This window comes from Macaca fascicularis, chromosome 13, assembly GCF_037993035.2.
Source record: "Macaca fascicularis isolate 582-1 chromosome 13, T2T-MFA8v1.1".
Taxonomy (NCBI): domain Eukaryota; kingdom Metazoa; phylum Chordata; class Mammalia; order Primates; family Cercopithecidae; genus Macaca; species Macaca fascicularis.
The window spans coordinates 43,677,932-43,702,309 of NC_088387.1; the positions used below are offsets into that span (position 1 = coordinate 43,677,932).

At 32.6% G+C, this 24,378-nt stretch overlaps 2 long non-coding RNA genes across 2 annotated transcripts in view; one reads left to right on the plus strand and one right to left on the minus strand.

The window, feature by feature from the left end:
• Nucleotides 1–24,378, plus strand: part of LOC123568352 (uncharacterized) — a 553,309-nt gene that overhangs the window by 167,358 nt on the left and 361,573 nt on the right. The gene's annotated exons all lie outside the window — the stretch shown is intronic.
• Nucleotides 3,900–24,378, minus strand: part of LOC135966955 (uncharacterized) — a 50,960-nt gene continuing 30,481 nt past the window's right edge. The window contains exon 6 of the long non-coding RNA XR_010580665.1: nt 3,900–4,200. This is a non-coding gene — a long non-coding RNA (uncharacterized lncRNA). The remainder of the gene's footprint in view (nt 4,201–24,378) is intronic.

The window sequence follows — 24,378 nt, forward strand, 5'->3', positions numbered from 1 at the left end:
ATGGAGTCAGTATCTGTTCCATGGGAAACTTGCACACTTCTGCAACTACAGCCTCGGTATACCTCTGTGCTTGTGCCATCCCACAGGCAAGCGCAGCTGCAACGCCAGCATCTTTCTCTTTGGATGAGAGTGAGACACTGAATGCTGAATACTTTTTAAACCACAGGTTAGACACAACAAGCAATCTCTGAATTTTATTGAAGGCCCATTACTTGGCTTGAGAAAAGTGGTAATTCCTTTCTCTCTCACATGGGGAAAATGTGGAATAAAGTCGTGTACTGAAATATTCTTAAGTTATCTCTGAAGTTATCCTCATTAGTGGCTCCATGAATCACTCAATAAAATGATACAATTTTTCTCGGCTAGTGTGAAGTAGATGGATTTAGGGCATGAGGATAATGACAAATTGGTACAGAAAATAGGAAAATAAGAAAAACGAACACTCATTTTTCTTATTGGTTCGTAACTTTATAGTTACATGTAATCTGTGTTTCAGATTTATCCCTAGAGGTATAATTGTTTTGTCAAAGAAAATGTGCACATTAAAGTTACTGTCTTAATACTCTCCAAAGAGTCCTCATTCATTTCCACTACAACAAAGAGTTTGAAATGGCTTGTTGACCCAGATCCTTGTTTCACTCACTTATGAAGAATACTATTTTTGTCCTTTGGATACGTGTAAACACTATAGTAATTTTTTTATTAATTCTTTTAAAAATTAATGAGGTTGCATATCTTTTCATTTGTTAATATGTCTTTTTACAGATCTACTCTGAGTTTATATATAAAAATATGTACTGCTTCATCTATTTACAGGTCATTTTACAGATAATATAATAATATTTAAGTATAATTAAATTTCTCCATATTTGTGTCAGATTGAATAACAATGGGGTGTATTGGGCTGTTCTTGCATTTGCTGTAAAGAAATACCTGAGACTGGGCAAAGAAAAGTGATTGCATTGGCTCACAGTTCTGTAGACTATGCAAGAATGGCGCCAGCATCTGCTCAGCTTTGGGTAAGTCTCAGGGAGCTTTTACTGATGGTGGAAGGTGAAGTTGGAGCAGGCACATCAGGTGGCAGAGGCAGAGGAGATACCCAGTGGGTGAGGAGGTGCACACACTTTTAAACAACCAGCTCTCATGAGAACTCACTGTCATGAAGCCAGCACTGAGTCATGAAGGATCGGCCCCATGATCCAAATACCCACCATGCCCCACCTCCAACACTGGAGATTACAATTCAACATAAGATTTGGAGGGAACACGTTTTCAAACCAAATAAGGTATAAATTGTTCAATGATAAAAAGATTATGTTATTATATATTATTTAATTCACTGACAATCATATTGATAATTAAATTGCATAAGCCAGAAATCTCAGCATCGTCTTTGACTTATCCCTGTTCAAAGTAAGAATCTTTGCTACATGCCCACTTTTGTTTATTCACAGGTCACATCACATGCTTTAGAATTTTGTACATATTTTGACTCAGAAATTCTACATCTAGAAAGTTATAAAACGTGTTCAATGATCTATGTACGGAAAAACTGGTATAAGTTCTATCAAGCAATTGAGAAATGTTTATGTAAATTAATTTACTTCCATAGTAAATTAAGTAATTCATAGGCTTGCCATAAAGCATTTATTTCAAATGCTTGTTTTTAAAATATAAAGTAAAAGATATTTTAAATAAGTACAGTATTATATCATTTGCCAAAGCAAATTTTTCCATATATGTTTGAATATATATAATATATAATTATATATGTATCTAGAGCCAATTCATAGAATATAGAATTTGTAAGCGACATATACAATGTATGTAATTATGTATGCATTTATAGGCCCATCGAGGGGGCTAGAGCTAGTTTTAGAAACACATGTAATTTAGCTACAGTACTTGGTATATTCTTGCTTTAGGTAATGGGATTCTTCATTCTTCTATTGTTTTTGTTCTTTAAGTACCCTCTATTGATCATGCAAGTTGCACATGAGAAAATAGTTATATGTGATTTTAATATATATGAACAAAATATTTGTAACAATTTGAGTGAGAATAAATGTAAAATTAGAACAATAATGCAAGTAAATAATAATAATCAATTGTGATTTTAGAAAACAGAAATGGATATATATACTGTTGTATATCTGCTAGAGATGAACCATGAATTCTATTCTTCTTTACACATCAAAACACATAGATAATAATAGAACTACTAAACTGGCAGGTCAGAAAAATCACAAGTTTTGCGGGAAGTGAAAGTTTAGTGTCTTTTTCTCTTTTTGTCCATTTAGAGAGGGCCCCGTAAAGTGTAACAAGAGGCCTCTTTTCAACATTGCTTCTTAGGAATAGTGACAGGTTGTATTAAGTGGTCTTTTAATACATTCCACGTTCATAAAATAATAGTATGTATTCTATTACTTGAAAACATAAAAAACCTATGGCAAAAAAAGATAAACTAGCACCAAAAGAAAAATAATTTTTGAGGAAGTAGGATGGATGAAAAAGGAAATAATTTCAAACAGGTGTCAAAGCTCATGATTCTCCTATATAAAGTTTGATCTTGATTATATCTTTAAAAGGTTAACATTCCCTGTGGGAAGCTCCCTTTCTGGGTAAAAACCTTCTATTTTAGAATTACCCATGGTGAAAACCTACACGTGCCCTAAAGTAAAACTATTTCTGAGATATTTAAGTAAGATATTATTTGGAGAAATCTTCAAAATAGAATATTTCTTGAAGGTGAACTGAATGTTCAGAAAAATTATTTTAACTGACTCTTTACAATTCTACCATGAGAGAATACAGTTTATAAAAAATATCCTGGAGGAAAACTTAGAAGTATGGAGGAGGATGTGTATTGTTTAACCAGCTGCTATAAATTTAATGTGGTAACATTGTAACAAAGAATTTTATTGACTTTTTTTCCAAGTTACTTATCTACACATTCATTGTGTGAGTTCCCAAATTTATTTTACTCTGAATTCCAGTAAGAGCATATTAGTTAGCTGATATTTAAAATGGAAGTAAAAAAACCTGAATTAGTTTGAAAAAGATTTAACGGAATACAAAAATTATGCTGACATTTAAACGCTTCATTTTTGCTTGATTTTGAAAAATGTCACATAAGTTGAAATTTAATTATTTTAACAACTGCAGCTTGACTCTTTGAAACAAAATTTCAGGTTGTGTTCTTTTCCATTGTGTGTTATATTTATTAATCTAAATGTATTATTCACTTGATCTGTACCAATACCATTAAAATCTGTGGATTCTTACAACAGTTTGCTTAGTTTTTTAAATACAGAAAGACAATCTGTCATACAGGGCGTAGGATAGTGAACCTAGCAAACAGTCCTTAATTGGCACTCTCTTTTCCTATTTTATAACAGCGAATTAAAAACATTAAGATGAATGTCATTTTAGGAATGTTGCTTACAAAGATAGTACTTCATTTCTTAGCTTACTTTTGCCTTTCTGTTTAAATCTGCAGGTGTTCAAATCTGAACCCGAAGCCATTTTAATTACTAAGATATCACAACTCACAGTTCTTCCTCTTCATGCAATTCTGGGAGAGAATGGGTTTGTGGGACACTAGTAATTTGTTTATATGGTGCTAATTCTTTGAGCTATATACTTATAGTTTGTGCATTTTTTTGCATTTATCTAATATTAAAAAAGAAAAAATCTCAATATATTATTTGTGTCTTTCTATGCTAAAGCTGATGTTCTGTAACCTGATTTCAGCATTTAATGCCTAATAACAGCCTTCATCTGTATTTCATGAATACTGGCCCATGCTTCAGATATTGGAGTTTAAAAGGGCTATTAAATGACATCCCTCCTACCAACTAGCTGTTACTACAAAAATGCTACATACTGCAACATGGCTGAAAAGCACAGTCATTTATTCTCATGGATACAGATCAGTTGGGAATTGTTGGTGTAGGGTGGGTTTGGCTGTGTGACTCTACTTTGCACCTGGCTTTGGTTTGGCTGGGATTAACTAGGGAAGGCCATTTTCCGTGTGTTCATGATAGTATCCATGCTGAAGGAGCAGAAGCTGAGAAGGGGATCATAATTTGGCAAAGTGCAAGCCTCCCAAGGTCTAGACTCGGGATTGGAACATTATCAATTTCTCCTCATTCATTAGCAAAAGAACATTCCTTTCTCCTGATTGTAATTCCAAGCCAACTGAAAGAAAGAGAAGAAATAGTAACTGAAATGTAAGCTTTAGTTATGGGTTAATTTAGCACAATTATGTTTCACCCCTTTGTTAGGCTAGCTTAACTCATATGTTTCTGGTATCAGTAAAAAACTGAAGACTCAACTAATTGTGAGTTCTGATAAACTTCCGACACTCTAATACTGGGCTGCATATGCCAAATGTGTTCGCATACCTCCATTAAATTAACTACTCCTTTTAATCCTGGGGTGGGCCAAGAAGACACGTTACAGAAAATTGGTACAGAAAGAAAAATAAGAAGTGAAAAATGAATTTTAAATAAAATAAACAATAAATATAATAAAAAAATAAAATGTGTAAAATAGATTAACATAAATGAATTTTTAATAACTGAATTTTTAAAAGAAAGAAGTAAAACAGAATAAGTAGTACAAAAAGAAAAGATATTTGGGTGATGAATAAAGTGGTGAGGCCCTGCTTTAAAGACTATGTCATGGTGAGGGTTCATGGACACATCCCTCTTGTAACATATAGTAAAGATATAAAATAGGTTTGATTGTTATTCTTACAGGCATAGAAGTAGAATAGTGTCCACAACCTCTTTAATTCTTGGTGTGACAAAAGAAGTGTGCTTATTCTGGAGAGAATGTTACTGAATCCAACACAGTTAGCATTCCAGAAATCATACCTTCATAATGTTCAATATGTTTGTAGGGAAAAAGCCAATAACATCTATGTGAATATACAACAATGGAAGTTACTCTAAGGAGAGACAAATCATAGTATTTATTTTTAACTTGGGTAAAGCATGGGAGAAAACAAGTGGAAGCCTTAAAAGTAGGTAAGAAAAAGGAACAGAAATGTTAAAAAAAAACTTTTCAAAAACTGGGCAAAGTCTAACATCGCAATTTAGAATTTCTATGTGTCCCAGACACAGGACAGCATGCATCTACCTGCCAGAAATTTCCATAGGCTTTCGTAGCATCCTCCTGAAAGACACAGGTGCAAGAAAAGAGATCTAAGACTCCCTTCATGGTACTGATATTCAGGACTTTCCAATGTTTGAGGGTAGAGGCAATATACTTCGAAAACATACATCCATAATTCGCTTGTATGTAAGGTGAAGATTGTAGGTAAGATGAAGAAATAACTGGTTTATAGGCATAAAACCTGCCTGTGCCCTTGCCCCCTACCTGATACCAATTAATTGTGTGCTGCCTTTGAGGAAGGGTAGAAAATGTACTCACTCCATCAGAACGTTTTATTGACACTAGATTATAAGACTCTGCTGCTTGTGTAGCAGAAACATGCTTGCTCGTATCTCCAAATCCCTGCTGATTCAAGGCAGAGTTATCCTGCCACAGGTAGGAAGCACAGGAAAACAACCTGTGCTAAGTAGCAGTATGCTGGCTAGAGTCTGGAGCTCATTCCATCTCTCAGTCTATTTTTGGCAAGTCTGTGAGCTAAGAATGCTTTTTTACATTTTATAATTGTTAAATTAGCATATGTGACTAAAAGCTTAAAATACTTACGATCTGATTATTTATAGAAAATCTTTTATAGCCTTGATTTACAGCTTATAATTAATAATAAGCATTTTTTTTCCCCTGAGAAATAGGCAGGAGTGTTATATAAGTGTTGTTTCCAAGTTATGGTTACACAGTGCCTACCTAAGACTGAGTCTAAAGAAAAGAGAACTGAGGAACTCCTATGAACTCACTATGAATATTGAATCAAGTAACACGCACCAATGGAGAAGAGAGATGTCTTTTGTGATACAGGTGTGCGTAGTCCGCTGATCTGAGGATGAATTGGGGTACTGAGAAGAACTCTTCAAGCCCTCTAGGCCTCATATCGAGCGCAAGTAAGCAACCTAACCCCTTTTTATTGAAGTTACTACTCTTCACACAATGACCTTGAAGCAAATGGTACATTGAAAGTCAGCACACTAACATAGTCAATCCTCACTATTTGTGGCTTCTTTGTTTGCAAATTCATGACCTTGAAGCATATGGTACATTGAAAGTCACTACACAAACATAGTCAATCCTCACTATTTGTGGATTATTTGCAAATTCACCTGCCGCTAAAATTTATTTGTCATTTCAAAGTCCATGCTTGTAGCACTTTTATAGTTATTTGTGAATGCACAGAGGAGTGAAAAATTTAAGTTTCTTGATGCACACATTCCCAGATGAGGTCGAAGAGGGAACTATTCTGCTTTCTTGTTGCAGACCTTATATTGTAAATGCATCCTTTCCAAGGATTACTTAATAACACAGTTTTTTTATTCTTATTTTTATTTTGGCCCGTAAGTATTGTGCTAAAGTGTTTAGTGTTTGGAAGCACAAGAAGGCTAGGATGTGCCTTACAGGGAAAATGCCTATGTTAGATTCTCTTTGTTATATTAAACAAGTTGTCTTTACACAGGGAAACAAACAAAACAAAGTTATATATTGATTGGTTAATAAAAGTATTGTAACCAGAAGCGCTCAGGAACTTAGATCTGTATTTTTCCTAGAAGCAATGGTTCAGTGTCTGGAAACATTTCAGAACATAACTACCACAGATAATGATTAGTGACTATACAAAATAAACCAATTCCAAATCAGCTACAGATTTACAAGATTCCACTCCAACACTGATATTCAGACAGAAGAAAACACATGTTAAACAGAAATATTATTTCCAGTATCTGTTCTTTTGCACACAATGTTTAGAATTAAAATGGAAATAAGGCTATTCACAAATGCAAAAGAACTACAACCTATTATTAACAGATATCATAGAACGAAAAGAGACACAGAGATGTCTATCAGATGTTCTATCAGAATGAAAACAAAAATAACTATGAAAAATGTGTTAAATAATCTTGATAAATAAGACAACATATTTGGAAGACACTAGGAATTTCAGAACTATAAAACAGAGTAAAACTGAAATGGCAGAAATGAAAAACACAATTATCAAAGGTGAAGAATTCCTTTGATGGGATTATTACCAGAACTGACAAAGAAGACTAGTATACCAGTTGACGTGAAGATAAACAAATATAAATTCTCCAAATTGTAGCACAAGTGAAAAAAGAACAAAGTATCCAGCACCTATGTAAGAATATAAATGCTCTGTACAATATTTAAGAATATAAATGGTCTGTATGATACATACACGTAATTGAAATACTGAAAGCAGTGCAAAGTGAGTAAAAGAGAGAGAAATACATAATCAATTTGAAAGAATTATAATTTTGCAGGTTTCATGAAAGTAAAAAACCTAAGTGTGCCTGAAGCTCAGAGAAACACCAGTCGGATAAAATGATAATAATAACCTACTGTGTTATAGTCTAATTTCTGAAGACTGAAGATATAAAGAAAACCTTGAAGGCAGCTAGAGAAAAACAAAATATCACATATTATCTAACTAGGATTAAAATGAGAGCAGACTTTTCCTCAGAAACTATGCAAGTCAGAGAAGTAAATCCTGGATAATCTCTAAAGTACGGGGGGAAAAAATAAGTCTCAACCTAGAATTACATTCCCAGTGAAATAACTTTTAAACATAAAGACAAATAATTCATTTTTATATAAACAAAAAGTGGGTATTTACTGACAGAAGGTATATACTATAAGTATTGTTAAAGGCACTTCATCTGGCAGAAAATTATGACACCTTATAAAAATCAAAATTTATGAAAGTAAATGAAGAACACAAAAATGTTATAACTGTGGGAAAATGTAAATAATTTTATTGGATTTTTAAATTGTATCTAAAGATAATTGAGTAAATAGAATAAAAAACTGATACTAATAGACAATATCTAAAACAAAATTGGCAGGAGAGTGATGCCAGCAAAATGGTGGATTAAAACTTTTCAGCAATTATCTCCTCACAGAAACATCAGTTTGAACAATTATCCATCCACAAAAATACTTTCACAGAACAAAAGGATGCAGATAAGATGTTACAGTAGTTAAGATTAACATGGAAATTAAAATTGATGTATTATAAATGTTAGAAAGGACAGTTTCAAATTATCTACATCATTCCTCTCACAAGCCTGGAAAGCACAGTATGGAGAGAGATATCCTTTGCATAAATAAAGGAGAGTGAATTGAGTATATGATTTCATTGTAAACGCAGCATCAGGCCTACCACAGAAAACCTGGGGACAACAGCAGCAGAAGACACATTCTTCTTAAGCAAGTATGTAACAACCTCCGTGATACATCATATGTTAGGCACTAGAACAAGTCCCAATAAACTTAAGAATATCAGAATCATATCAAATATCTCTACCAACCACAGTGCAAGGAAACTAGAATCAGTAACAGGTGAAAAAATTAAAAATTTATAAGTATGTGAAAAATAAACAACATATTATTGAACAACCAGTGGGTTATAGAGGAAATCAAAGCAAAATTTTAAAAATTATTGATAGAAATGAAAATGGAATCACAACATATCAAATGCAGCAAAAGTAGTTATAAGAAGGAACTTTAGAGTGATATATTCTCACATTAAGAAAAAGGAAGGATCTCAAATAAACAATCTAACTTTAAACCTCCAAGAAGCAACTTAAAAAATTAAGTCAGGAGTTAGCAGAATAAAAGAAATAACAAATATCAGGGAAAATACAAATAAAATTGGAAGTAGAAAAAATATAAATAATCAACATAACTCAGTTGGTTTTTTGAAAAGATAAACAAAATTGACAAATTTGAGCTTGACACACCAAGACAAAAAGAGAGAGGACTTGAGTCAATAGAATTATTAATCAAAGAAGAGACATTACAACTCATGTAAAAGAAATACAAATAATTTAAGACACTGCTGATGAGAATTATATGTGGGCAAATAGGATAACCCAGAAGCAAGAAATAAATTTCAAGAAATATGCACCCTGCCAAGACTGAACAATGAAGACATAGAAAATCTAAACAGTTCAATAACGAGTGAGGATATTAAATCAGTAATCAGAAACCTCACAACTACCAAAAAAACCCTCAGAACCTGATAGCTTCAATGCTGAATTCTACTAAACATTTAAGTAACAAGTAATACCTATTCTCAAACACTTCCAAAAACCTCAAGAGGAGGAAAAACTACTAAAGTCATTTTAGAAGATCGCCATTACTCTGTCACAAAAGCCAAACAAGGACACCACAAGAAAAGCAAACTACAGGATAACATCTCTGTTATCATTGATGCAAACATTCTCAACAAATTTTTATAAATCTGAATTAAGTAGCACATTAGAAAGATCAAACACCATGATCAACTAGGATTTATCCCCTTGTGGTAAGGAAGATTGGACATATGCAAATAAATAAATGTGATATATCACGTTTAGAGAATGAAGGGAAAAATAATAGGATTATCTCAGTGGATGCAGAAAAAGCATTTTAAAACTTCATATCTTTTTATTATAAAACTCAACAAATTAGGAGTAAAAGGAATATACCTCAACACAATAAAGACCATATATGACAAATCCATAGATAACATTACACTCAATGATGAAAAGTTGAAAGGATTTTCTCCAAGATCAGAAACAAGACAAGGATGCCCACTCTTGTCCAATCAACCTAAGGGTCCATCAAAGGAAACATAGATAAAGAAAATGTATGTGTGTGTGTATGTGTGTGTGTGTGTGTCTGTATTTGCAACAACATGAATACACCTAGAGAACATTATGTTAATTAAATAAGCCACACACCAAAAGATAAATCTCATACTGCATTATTTCACTCATATGTAAATTCTAGCAGAGAGAAACTCATAGAAACAGAAAGCAATGGTAGTTTCCAGGGATTGGGGGCAAGGGAGTGAAATGGGGAGATGTTGGCCAGGTGGTACAAACTTTCAGATAGACAAGAGAAATAAGTTTTTGGGGTTTACCATGTAACATGGTGACCATAGTTAATATGTATCATGTACTTGAAATTTGCTGACAGAGTAGATCTTAACAAGTATATGTTTACAAAAAGTAAACAAAGTATGTGATGTGATAGATATGTTAATTACCTTGATTGTGATAATAATTTCAAAATATATATGAAGACATTCCATGTTACAAAACACAAGCATAGAATAAAAATAGCTGTAAGACCTGCTTACTGTAAGAAAAACATGTGGCAGAAGTTGAAGACAATGAGAAGAATCATAATACCTGGAGTTATTAGCAGGTACTTACCACAAAACATGGAGGGTCTGTCTGGGAGCAGCAGTAAAACCACAGATCTTTAAATTCACATCAGAGGATATGAGGTTGACTATGATACGGTTTGAAAATGCTCAAGAAATCTGAGTCTAAGAAACTTTCAAAACCAATCATTTAAATATCCTTTCTACAATAAAGAAATATATCAGAACAAGGACAAAGAAAAGGGGAAGTGCAGTTAAAGTGCAACAAGAAAACAGTGGAGGCAAATTTCAGAGAGTAGGAGGGAACATTTTGTCATTTTACAAAAAGAAGAGAAGAAAGAATTGTCAAATTATGCACACAGAAAGACTACTCTGATATGTCTTTCCCTACTAAAGGTACAAAACTTACGTATAAAAATTGTGCGACCATAAAGGACTGTGTTTAAATCTCTCATACGTTTACTCTGCATTATTGTAAGAATCAACATAATGATCCAACAGTAAATGAAAGCATGCTCAAATACAACTCTGCAAACTAGTAAAAATAGTTTCTAATTTTACAAAATAAGTTCAAAGAACTTTAGGAAATCTAGGTGTATACTCTGATTCATCAAATAAAAAAAATCAAAGCAATGAAACAGTATAAATATCAGTATAATGTAATAAAATCAGTGTTATTGTAAATGAGTTTATTACTACTGTCTTATTATTCCTAAAATAAATTTAACCACACTTAAAGCTACATACTGAGAGGGCACACCGCTTACCTGCAAAATAAAAGCAGATTAGCCAGCCTTGAAATATATTCTAGTAATCACATTTGTGATTGAAAGAGAATGAAAAAAAAAAAATTATGAGTGTCCAAATAAAGACAATGTCACTTATAAGAAAAAGAAAATTGAGGATTCAACAGACAATTTTGACAGAAATGTCCAATTTCAGTGAACAACAGAAAATATAAATATGTGATATAGTCAAGGGTTATAATTGTACAAAGATTTATACTCGGTAAAACATGACTTCAAATATAAAGCCTGGGAAGAACTGTTACTAACATAAGATAACTCAGATAACATAAAAGTGAAACTTTTCTTAAGAATCAGCTAGAACCTTCGGACAAACACAATAATGATGAGAGATTAAAATAATGGTGGTGCACGTTAAATACATTTTATAGAATTTATAGAATCAAGGCAATGTAATGGCCAACAGGGAGACAGAGCAGTATATAATGGATATATTCTTTCCTAATGTATGTATAAAAAATGGTGTGAGGTATGAAAATCACACATACAAAGTTAAGTGAGCCCTCTAAGAGCCTTAAAGAAGTATTAACTAAAAATAACAAGATCTTAAATGAGTTGTTGGAGGTAAGGGCAGGGAAAGGGAATAAGAGGCTACTAGTTAATTTTAATATTACTCTTAATGGAATAGCAGTGGAAAATGGATTTCTCATCAAAAGTAAAAGATAAAACACTTATATTATCCTTGAGATAATAGTACAAAGGTAAAAGAAAAAATTTTTTAAAAACCTTCATAGAGAAAAAGTATTGATATATATGTGTATATGTGTGAATGTGTGTATATATACATAGAGAGAGAGAGGAAGGGAATATTTTTTCACAGGATTACATAGGTAGAAAATCTTTATTTCAAAATAGAAGACAAAAGGCCAAAATATCTAATTTCTGTCTTTGTTCATTTACAAATTTAATGTAATGCTAACAAAAATACTAAGGGATATTTTTCACTTATCAAATGGGCAATATCCAAAAGTTTGATGACATACTCTCTTGAAAATCCTATGAGAATATAGTTACTTGCAAAATTGCTGTTGTAAACTAAAAATAATACAACCCCAGTTTCAAAACCCTCATTTTGAAAGACATCACTCGAAACCACTCTGCAAATAATAAATTTCCTTGAACTCATCAGAAAACTGAGGTTGTACGGCAAGCGACCAGACTGAAGAATGAAATGTGGTAAGATTATAAGGTTTTGAATTTAAAACGATTGTCAGAGGTCAGAAGATTATATTTTACTAGGGGGAAGAAAATAGGTGTGCCTAAAGGAAATGTATTTAAAGTGATTTTTCTTCTCTCTCTCTTATTTATTGATTTTGGAGAGGAGGAAAATGGTCCAGAAACAACACCTGGTAGGAGAGAGAGAACTAATTTCATTTCCCTAAAGTAGAGAAAACACATTATTTTAGCTAACCCCTATTAAGGGATTCCAGAACATAAACAAACATTGGACACCCCGTAAAATTTGAATATCAGATAGATAAGAAATATGTTTGAGACTTATGTTCCGTATAATAACTGGGATATTCTTATATGAAAACAATTATTCATTGTTTTATCTGAAGTTCAAATTTACCTAGGCACTCTGCATTTTATCTGTCAACACTATTTAGGAAAAATGTGATTAATTTCACAAAAAAAATCATGTAACTACTCATTTATACTATGAATTGTCACTCAGAAGCTTGGCATTTGAGTAATTTTTTAAAACTATATTGAGAGCAAAAATGATGTGAAGAGATAATATACAGGAATCTTTGTTTGCAGGTTTTTTTTTTTCTATTTCTCCTGTTGTATCATGAGTTTATGTTCCTATGTAACTTTATAATCCAACGTGTTACTTAAAAGACAAAGATGTCATAAATATATTTAGTTAGATTAGTATATTATGTAAGGTTCATTGGGTTGCTGGAGAACTCGAGAATCATGACAAATTAAGCTCTTTGGCCATGTACAGAAGTAGAGGGTAGAGTTGATAGATGAGAAGGAAGCAGCTGCAGATTCTAACTTCATTTCTCAATTATATTCATTTTTCTTAGTGGCATAATGAGTATCTAGGGAATGCCTAATGCCAAGAGTGGAAAATAAATAAAGTAGAGGAAGCGTAAGATGAAACAAAAAGATCCAGAAAAGCCACATGCAACCTGAAGATATAACTCACTATTTTGACCCTCATAATCAATATACGGTGAAATAGAGCATTAGCAAAGGAGTGGGTACCCCTAAAACTTCCTTCTCCATTTTAATAGGCTGCTGTAGACTTTCCAGAAGTAAATTATGTTTTAACCAGAATTTAAATGTTATGTTCCATACTATAGTTATATTTCTTTCTAATTATAGTATATATTTAGAGAGAAATATGTATGATGGTTTTAATTGTGTTAATTGTTTGGTTTAGAGAGGGCAAGACCTAAAGGATATCGCATAGTGGCTAATATTGCTAGCATAACTTATTTTAATTTTAATTTACCCTCTCTCTCTCTTTCTCTCCCTCTCCTTCCTCCTTATTCTCTCCCTCCTCTTCCTTCTGATTTTCAGAAAACATGCTTTAAAAGAGAGATTATCATTGCTTGCTATAAAATTCTGGTCTTTAATTGACTCAAGCTTCACTACAAAAACGCATAATCAATGTGCCCAAACATGATTATGCCTGCCTAGTTGCAGAATGCAACCCTTAAAGTAAGAAGAAAACATTTTTGTGTTCCTAATGGTTAGTTCATTAAGAAATACTCAATGGCTGAAGAGTTGCTGACAAAAGTACTGAAATCTTATAACACTATATCCCATTAAAAAACATTCAGCTCCCTAACAGCTTTGAAATTTTTAAACAACAGAATCATGGTCATGCTTATTTGCTACAATTATTTGTAAGCCCATGGTAAAATAGAAAGCTTCCTGGATCTGAAAAGGAACATTCTTAGAATGATACTAAAATGATCTTAGGTTTCTGTGTCCACCTCCCTGGCCTGGCCTTGATTCAGTTGCACATGGAATCCCTCACAGTGTTTCTCTGTGGATCACATGATCAATAACTACTTATATCAAACAGTGTTGTTCCCCGCAGGCCCCCAGAGATGCAGTCTCGCTATGTTGCCCAGGCTAGAGAGCAGTGGCGCAATGTGGGCTCACTGTAAGCTCCACCTCCTGGGTTCACACCATTCTCCTGCCTCAGCCTCCTGAGTAGCTGGGACTACAGGCGCCGGCCACCACGCTTGGCTAATTTTTTTCGTATTTTTTTAGTAGAGAGGGGGTTTCACAATGTTAGCCAGTATGGTTTTGATCTCCTGACCTTGTGATCCACCCGCCTCAGCCTCCCAAAGTGCTGGGATTATAGGCCTGAGCCACCATGCCCGGCCCAGTGTACTATTTTTAGTAGGGTTGTTTTCTTACTGGGTTTTGACAATTCTTCATATGCTGTTATGAGATATAATATAACTTGCAAATATTTTCAACCAATCTGTGGGTTTTAATTCTTTTACAGTCTGATTTGAAGAGGAAAATATTTTAATTTGAAATCCAATTTACCAATATGTCATTTTATGGATTGTATTTTTGTAGTTACATCATAGAAATTTTAGTCTAACACAAAGTCACAGAAGTTTTGTTCTGCCACCACGCTGTGCTCGTTTTGTGTATTTTTAGTAGAGACGGGGTTTCACCGTGTTAGCCAGGATCGTCTCTATCTCCTGACCTCGTGATTCGCCCCCCTTGGCCTCCCAAAGTGCTGGGATTACAGGCGTGAGCCACCGCGCCTGGCCCAGTGTTTTACTTTTGTCTTTAAACTTTGTTACATATTTTTACCCAAATATTTTGTGAAGTCCTTAGAAATAGTAAGGTTTATTTTTAATCATGTATTTTCCATAATACCTACCACTTTCTATGTAAATTTATATGTGAGTCCTTTCTCAGCAGTTACTTATTTAAGCTCTGTTGTTAGGTTACATGCATTACATCAATCACTCTTTCTTAAAATAAGAGTATTATCACTTTCCTCTTTTTCTAGATGTGTAAAGTGAGATTTAAAGAAGTTTTGTATCTTTTAGAAAATCACACATACATTGAATGACACAGTTACTATTTTAAGAACTAGGGGTATTTAATTTCCCAATTGAAATAGAGATGAGACACTATGCAATCCTGCCCCTCTCTATCTTAAATGCCAAATAATTAATGAACTATCAATTAATGTGATGTTTCAAAGTACAGACTCTCATGAGGCAGATAATATTCTAAAAGAAGTGTGAACTTTTTATATTCTTCGTTAGCATAAGTATCTATTGAAAATAATGTGGGGTTATGGGTTCCAATTTAAACTTCTGATTTTGTGTTAAATGATTGTGCATGTATTAAAACCCACTCCAAAATAGTGAAAACTCATGAATAGCTATAGTCCTGTGGTGGGATATTTTAGGAAAATAATAATATAATAATAATAGTAATGCCATGTCTCAGAAGCAATCTATTGTTCCATTTATGGATTGGAATAGACCTAGTGCTTCTCAATGTGATTGTGCAGAAAAGGCACCTGGGAGGCTGACATAAGATTCCAATTCATGGGCTCTACTCCCAAATTCTAATTCAACACATATTGGAATAACTCCATACATATGCATTTTAAAAAAAACCAGTTTATTCTAATGTAGAAAAGTCAACATTCAAAATATTCACTCAGCTTGTTGCAACCACATTCTTAAATGAGATAATCACTTGACATTGCAACAATATTACCTTCCATTTCTCCTTTAGAAAAAATGGGAACTTCATAATGGTTAAAGAACAAACATAAATTCTCAATGAAATAATGAATGGATGTAAAAGTATTAGATAAAAGATCAATAATTTTAAGTTACTCTGGTAGTTAACAATAAAAACAGTATGAACAATAATTTAAATAATTTTAAATGCTTAAATTATAATTGAATGCAAAACAAGATTTTTGGAGATAGTTAATTCATAATAGCATTGCATTTTATATGCTTTAAAAGCAATGTTTCCGTCACATATTTTTCACTTGTAATTGTCTTTCTGTTACATTTTAATTGTCTCTTTTATACACTGTATACTGTAAGGGAATACCAAAATGTTTAATGCATGATCTTCAGCTATCTTGTTTATTTCCCTTATGTAAGCAAATCCCTCTCAAATAAATCAAAATGTAGCAATATCTTTAGGTGTAGTTATTTTTATGACATTCTGAGGATTTCTCAAGTTCATGAGCTCTTTTTAAAATAAGTCAGAAAGTGGAAGTAATCATATGAAAGGCAGGTTAAGAAAAGAAAATTTAATAAATATAAAATTTTAAAACTCTTATATCAAGTAGGCATAACTTATTTTTTTTTCATTAGGATTAAAGTTGACCCTGAGAATAACTAAAAATAAACAAATAAAAATACCTATTGAACACTTAGAATGTGCCTGATACTTTCTTGAAACATACTAACAAGTTCATCACAACCCTGAGGTAGGTATAGGGGAGAAACTGGAAAAGACATTTATAAGTTACTTTTACAAAGCCACATATTAAATAATATAGTTGAAGATTAAAAAGACAGATTAAGCTTATCTTAAAGAACATGTTTTTACTGTGCTATAAAATCCTGGGGTGGGGGGTTTGGAATTATCTTAAATCTTAAAAATATGTAACCTACAAAATTAGATTAAAATTATTTAGTTGGTGGCTGTGATGTATAACGATGAAAGATTCAAATAGTTTATTTTAATGGGATAATTTATCAACTGTGATAATCCATTGTCTAAGACACTTAAGAATATGATCTATAATACAATTCTAGATATGTAACCATAGGTAAACAAAATACACAAAAAGCATAAAATGACTGTTAATATTCTTCTTTGCCATCAATATTTTGCATTACTTAACTGTATATGCAGTAAAGCATAAAAATCTGAGTGAATCATAATCATTTCTTTATGAAATATTTTTGGCATTTGAAAATCTTGCAATGAAGAAATCAGACACCAAAGTCCAAGCAATTTATCTTACCATAGATAAATGTACAATACATGTGTACTTGATAAGAAACATTAATCAGAGTTACCAATTAAGATAGTTTCACATTTTAGGTATTATCACAGAATACCTCCTTCACGTGGTTCATAGTAAAACGTGGGAGAGATATTTTTAAAATATCTAAAATACATATACTTTTTTCAAAAAGAAAAACAAATGCCTCTCGTAATGTGAAAGAGAAACCAAATCCATAAACAATAAGAAGACAGAAGCCCCAGGCCTACTGCCAACCAGTTTTCAAACTAATGTTGATGTCAGGGAGCTGCATTTGGTGTGGCTATAAGGATCAAAATTCCTTATCATAGAGGAGTGGATAAAGGATGTTTGAAGGGACAGACACAAAGACAGCCTAATAATAAACAGGATTTTTAAAATACTGCAACTTTTTATAAAACCTTTAAAAATGTCTTTGTTACTCAACTAGAGTTTCACGTATAATTTCTAATTTGAATCTCTTGCCTTGTATCTGCCAGTGATTGTTTTTTACCCCATATGACTGAATTTGACCAGAGGTCACCTACTTACTCCTGACAGAATCAGACATAAACAGTTTTTTTGGTTGAATACAGTAAAGAGGGAATTGGGGAGAGAAAATGCTGAGGACAGAAGGAGAAAAGAGGTCTTTTCCTTTGCCAAGATTGCGTGTGTGTGTGTGTGTGTGTGTGTGTGTGTGTGTGTGTGTGTTTTAAATGAACCAAAAGAATAAAACTGAAAGCATTTATAAACACATTATTAAGTAAAAGATTCCTGGGTAAAAATAAAATTGAAGTGGTTGACTCAAAGATGACATCAAGCACCATTAAAAATGCATAAATCAAGAACAACCAGACAGAAGATCAACACAGAAATCAGCACTTCTATTTAATATAGTAATGAAAGTCCTAGCCAGAGCAATTAGATTAAAAATAAATAAATAAAATGCAACCAACAGAAAAAAAAAAACATAAAATGGTATCTTCAAAAGACATGATGTTATTCACAGAAAATTCTAAAGAATATACACACACACACTCACACACACAAACCAGTTAGAACTAATAAATGAATTCAGAAATGTTGGATGATACAAAAATCAATACAAATAGCCGCATTTCTATACACTAACTGTAAACTATCCAAAAAGAAATTAAGAAAGCAATGTCATTTATAATAGCATCAATAGAACAAAATACTAAGGAATAAATTTAACCAAGGAGACAAAAGACTTATGCACCAAAAATTTCAAAATATTGTTGAGGAAAATTAAAGAAGACACAAGTAAATTGGAAGACAGTACATGTCCCTGGATTTTCCATGGATTTGAAAATGGTCTTGTTAAAGTATCTATACTATCCAGATTGATCGACAGATTCAATGTAATGCCCATCAAAATTCAAATGGCATTTTTCTGTTTGCAGAAATAGGAAAAGAAAACTAAAATTCTATGGAACCTCAAAGTAGTCTCAATAACAAAAGCAATTTTGAAAAAGGAAAAGCCAGAGGTTTCACACTTCATGATATCAAAATACATTGTAAAACTGTAGTAACCAAAATAGTATAGTATTGTCATAAAGACAAATAGACCAATGGAATAGAAAATAGAGTCCAGAAGTAAATTCTTGCATACATGGTCAAATAATTTTTCAAGGGTGTCAAACCACACGATGAAAAAAGAATGGTCTTCTCAACACATTGTGCTGGGAACACTAGATATTCACCCACGAAACAGTAAAATTTGATCCTATTTTTATGCCACTTGTAAAAATTAACTAAAAATCAATTAAGAATCCAAATGTAAGACCTGAAACTATACAATTTCTAGGCCTAAATAAATGGGGAAAACTTCATGACATTGAATGTGACAACACTTTTTGGATATGACCCCAAAATCACAGGAAAGTAAAGCATTAATAGATAAATGAAAGTACATCAAACTTTAAAAGTTCTGCACAACACAGGAAACAATAACAGAATGAAAATGCATTCTACAGAAAGGGAAAAATATTTGCAAACCACATATCTGAAGAGGAGTTAATGTATAGAATATACAGTTTTAGCATCCCTTATCCAAAATTCTGAAATACAAAAAGTTTTAGTGAGCATTTCCTTTGAGCATTATGTTGGTGCTCAATAAGTTTCAGTTGGAGTATTTCAAATTTTGTATTTTTGAATTAGAGCTGACACTTGTGTTAAAAAGTTTTACAACTCAAAAACAAAACACTAGTAATCTAAATTATAAATAGGCAAAGGACTTGGATAGACTAGACTTTTCTCCAAAGAAAATATACAAATCACCAATTGGTATATGAAAAGATCATCAATATCACTGATTATCATGGAAATGCAAATGAAAACCACAATGAGATATCATTTCGTACTCTTAGGATGGTAAGTCTGAAACAATAATAACAAGAAAACAAAATAAGAAGTATTGCCTAGTATGTGGAGAAATTGAAATTCTTATAAACTACTGGTGGGAATGTAAAATGGCATAGCCACTAGGGAAAATAGTATAGAAGTTCCTCAAAAAATTAAAAATAGAAATACTATATGATCTAGCAATCCCATCTCTGAGTATATATCCAAAAACTTAAAAACAGGATTTTGAAGACATATGTCTGTCAATGTTCATTGAAGCCTTACTCACAACAGCCAAGAGGTTGATGTCACCTAAATGTCCATAGACTGAGGAATGGATAAGGAAAATGTGGTACATATACATGTAATGAAATATTATTCAGCCTTAAAAAAGAAATCCTTTCATATTCTGCAAAGTGGATAAACCTTGAAGACATTATGGTAAGTGAAATAAGTCAGTTACAAAGAGAAAAATATTGCATGATTCTACTTACATGTGGATTCTAAACTAGTTAATTTTTTAGAAATAGGATGTAAAATGAAAATTGTCAGAGTCTGGGGGGAAGTGGGGGATGGGAGTTGTTCAATGGAGTGCAATAAGAAAAGTTTTAGAAATCTGATACACCACAATGTGCATGCAGTGACACTTTTGTACCACACACTAAAAAATGGTTAAGTTGGGAAATTTTTTATTATGTGCATTTACCACAATTTTAAAAATACATAAGTAGTATGTAGAAGAAACATATGCTTGTCAAGTTAATGAAATTCAGAGATACAGAAAGAGTCCTTGAGGCAGCCGGGTGTGGTGGCTCAAGCCTGTAATCCCAGCACCTTGGGAGGCCGAGGCGGGTGGATCATGAGGTCAAGAGATCAAGACCATCCTGGCCAACATGGTGAAACCCTGTCTCTACCGAAAATACAAAAATTAGCTGTGCATGATGGCATGCGCTGGTAGTCCCAGCTACTCAGGAGGCTGAGGCGGGAGAATTGCTTGAACCTGGGAGGCAGAGGTTGCAGTGAGCCGAGATTGTGCCACTGCACTCTACTCTGGCGACAGAACAAGACTCTGTCTCAAAACAAAAAAATAAATAAATAAAAGAATAGAATCCTTAAAGCAAGTATTAAAAAAAAATCAAATCAATTATAGGAGAACATAATCATGCCAACCTCCAAAGTAACATTCAGTTTTAAAATAGAGAGAGGCATACAGTAAAACTTACTGGAAAAGCAGGTATTTACATGAGAAAGGGAAATAAAACCAATGTTATCGATACAAAAAGGCACCAAATAGAAAAACAAGCAATGAGAAAGAAAGAAACAAACAAAAAATACACAAAACAATCAGATAACAATTAATAAAATAAAGGAAGTGTATCCTCACCAATCAATAACAACCTTGTAGGTAAACAGTTTAAATTCCCCCAAATAAATGCTATAGACTAGCTGAGTTAAAAAAAAAAGAAGAAGAAGAAGAAGAAGAAGACCATATTGTACACTCCCTATGAGAAACTAATGTCACCTAAGAAGACACACATAGACTAAAAATATAAATGGACAATGACAATCCACACAAATGAAAACCAGTGATGTAAAAAAGTAAATATATTTACATTACACAAAATAAACTTTAAGTAAAAAAATATAGAAAAAAGCAAAGAAAGTTATGTAATGATAAAGCAGTCAATTAAAAAGAATATAATAATATAAATATATATGTATTCAAAACTAGAGCACCCGGATACATAAAGCAAATATTATTAGAGATGAAGGGAGTGAGTGATAGACTCCAAAACACTAAGAGTAATGGACTTCAACACCATACTCTCAACATTAGACAGATCATTGTGACAGCAAATTCACACAGGGGAATCTAATTTAAACTGCACTATAGATCAAATGGACCTAAGAGACGTTTGGAGAACACTTCATCCAGAAGCTCCAGAACAGACATTTGTATCAGCACATAAAAATTCTCCAAAATAGACCACTTGTTAGGCTACAAAGCAACTATCAATGAATATTTAAAAATCAAAATTATATCACATATCTCCTCAGACCACAACAGAATAAAACTAGAAATCAATAAAATAAGGAGGTTTCAAAGCTGTACACATGCATGAAAATTAAATAAAATGTTCCCTAATTACCACAGGGTCAAGAAAAAAATTAAGGAGAAAATTAAGCAGAAAAATCAAAAGATTTCTTGAAACAAATAAAAATGGAAATGCAAAATACCCAAACCCATGAAATACAGCAAAAGCAGTACTAAGAGGAAAGTTTATAGCAATAAATCCTTACATCAAAAAAGTAGAAATATTTCCAGTGGACAACCTAATTATGCATGTCAAGGAATTAGAAAAGCAAGAACAAACAAAACGCAAAGTAAGTAGAAGGAACGAAGTAAAGATCAGAACAGAGCTAAATGAAATAGAGATCGCCAGGTGCGGTGGCTCAAGCCTTAATCCCAGCATTTAGGGAGGCTAAGGTCTTAGGATTGTTTGAACCCAAGATCAGCCTGGGCAACATGGCAAAACCCCTTCTCTACTAAAAATACAAAAATTTGCTGGGGTGATGGTGCACACCTATATTCTGAGCTACCCAGGAGGGTAGGGCAGGAGAATCACTTGAACCCTGGACGCAGAGGCTTCTGTGAGCCAAGATTGCACCACTGCACTCCACATGAAATATTCAATATTCAACCAGAAAAAGAATAAAATCCTGTCATTTGGAGAAACATAGATGAGCCTGGAGGAAATTGTGTTAAACAAAATAAGGCTGGCACAGAAGGACAAATATTGTAGGTTCTCACTGATATACAGGAGCTTAAAAAGTTGAACTATGGAGGAAGAAAGTAGAATGGTGGTTGCCGGAGGCTGGAAAGGGTACGGAAGAAAGTGAGAATGAAGAGAAGTTGAATGAGTACAAAATTATAGTTAGATAGAAAAAACAAGTTCTAATGTGTGATAGCACAGTAGGGTGATTATAGTCATCGATAATTTATGGTGTGTTTCAAAATAGTTAGAAAAGAAAATTTAGAATGTCTTCAATCCCCAACAACGATAAATTCTTGAATAGATGGATATTCTAAGTGTCCTGATTCAATTATCACACATTGTATGCGTGTATCAAAATATCGTACATTCCCTATATATATGTATAATTTTAATGTATGAATAAAAATGGAACTAGTAGACTCAAATAAATTATACACCATGACTATGAGATATTTATCCCAGAAGCATAAGGGTATTTCAACATATAAAAACTAATATGTTATATAAAAAAATACATATAAAAACAAATACACATAAAAACTAATAACCTAATATATTATTGACATGAAGGAATAAAAAAATGACCATCTCAATGTAGAAAGCTATTTGACACAATTCAACATGTTTTTATATTACAAATACTTAGCAAAAAGGAGTACAATAAATTTCTTCAACCTACCAAAGAGCAATATAAAAAACCCACAGCTAACGTCACACTAGATGGTGAAAGACTAAAGGATTATTATCTCTTAAAATCAGGAACAAGAGAATGATAGCCACTTTCACCATTGCTACTCAACTTTATACCAGAAATGCTAGCCAGAACAATTAGGCAAGAAAACAAAATAAAAGTCATCCAAATTGTAAAGAAAGAAGTGAAACTATATTTATTTTAATGGAAAATGATTATGCATACATATATACATGGATGTATATATACGTACATATACACATGGATGTACAGATATGTACATATACACACGGATGTATATATGTACATATATACACACATGGATGTATATATACGTACATATATACACACATGGATGTATACATACATACATATATATACACATAGGTGTGTATATCCATACATATATATGTAAAATCCTAAAGAACTCCCATACATACACACAAGTACACACAACTGCTAGTGCCAGAAAAATTAATTCAGCAAACTTGCAAGGCACAAAGTTAACACAAAAAATTCATTATGCTTTTGTATAGCAGCAATTAATCAAAACAGAAGTTAAGATCAATTTTATTTACAATAAAATCTAAAAAATAAAATACCTAAGGAAGTGTAAGACCTGTACACTGAAAGCTATGAAACATTCCTTAAATAAATTAAGGAAAACCTAAGTAAATAAAAAGATGCCTTGCATTCATGGATTGGAAGGCTTACTATGGTGAATATGTTAATACTCAAACTAATCTATACATTCAAGGAAATCCCTATCAAAATCCCAACAGACATTTTTTCTTTTTTTGTTTTTCTTTTCAGAAATGGAAAAACTGATCCTGAAACTCATACAGAATACCAGGTACCTCATGTAGTCAAAAAAATCTTGAGAAAGAGCAGTAAAGTTTGAGGACTCACTTCCCAATTTTAAAATACACTACAAATCTACCACAACAGTGTTGTACTAGCATATAGAGCCCAGAAATAAACCCACATATTTTTGACAAATTAATTTTTGGCAAGGGTGCCAAGATTAATCAATAAGCAAAAAATAATAGACAAAAAATAATCTCTTCAACAAATACTGCTCAGAAAATGATATTCAAATGCAAAAGAGTAAAGTTGGACCCCTACTTTACACCATACACAAAAAGTAACTTAAAGTGGATTATATCTAAACAGTAAAGCTTTCAGAGTAAAACACAGGGGTAAGTTACATTTTATTGATCTTGTTCAGGCAATGGATTTTTAGATCAGAAACGAAAAGCATGAACAACAAAATAATTTTTAAAAAGCTAAATTTGACTTTATTAAAAATGAAAATGTGTATTAAAGGAAAATATAAAAAAGTGAAAAGACAACCAACAGGGTGGGAGAAAATTTTGGTAAGTCATATGCTAATAAGTATCTAA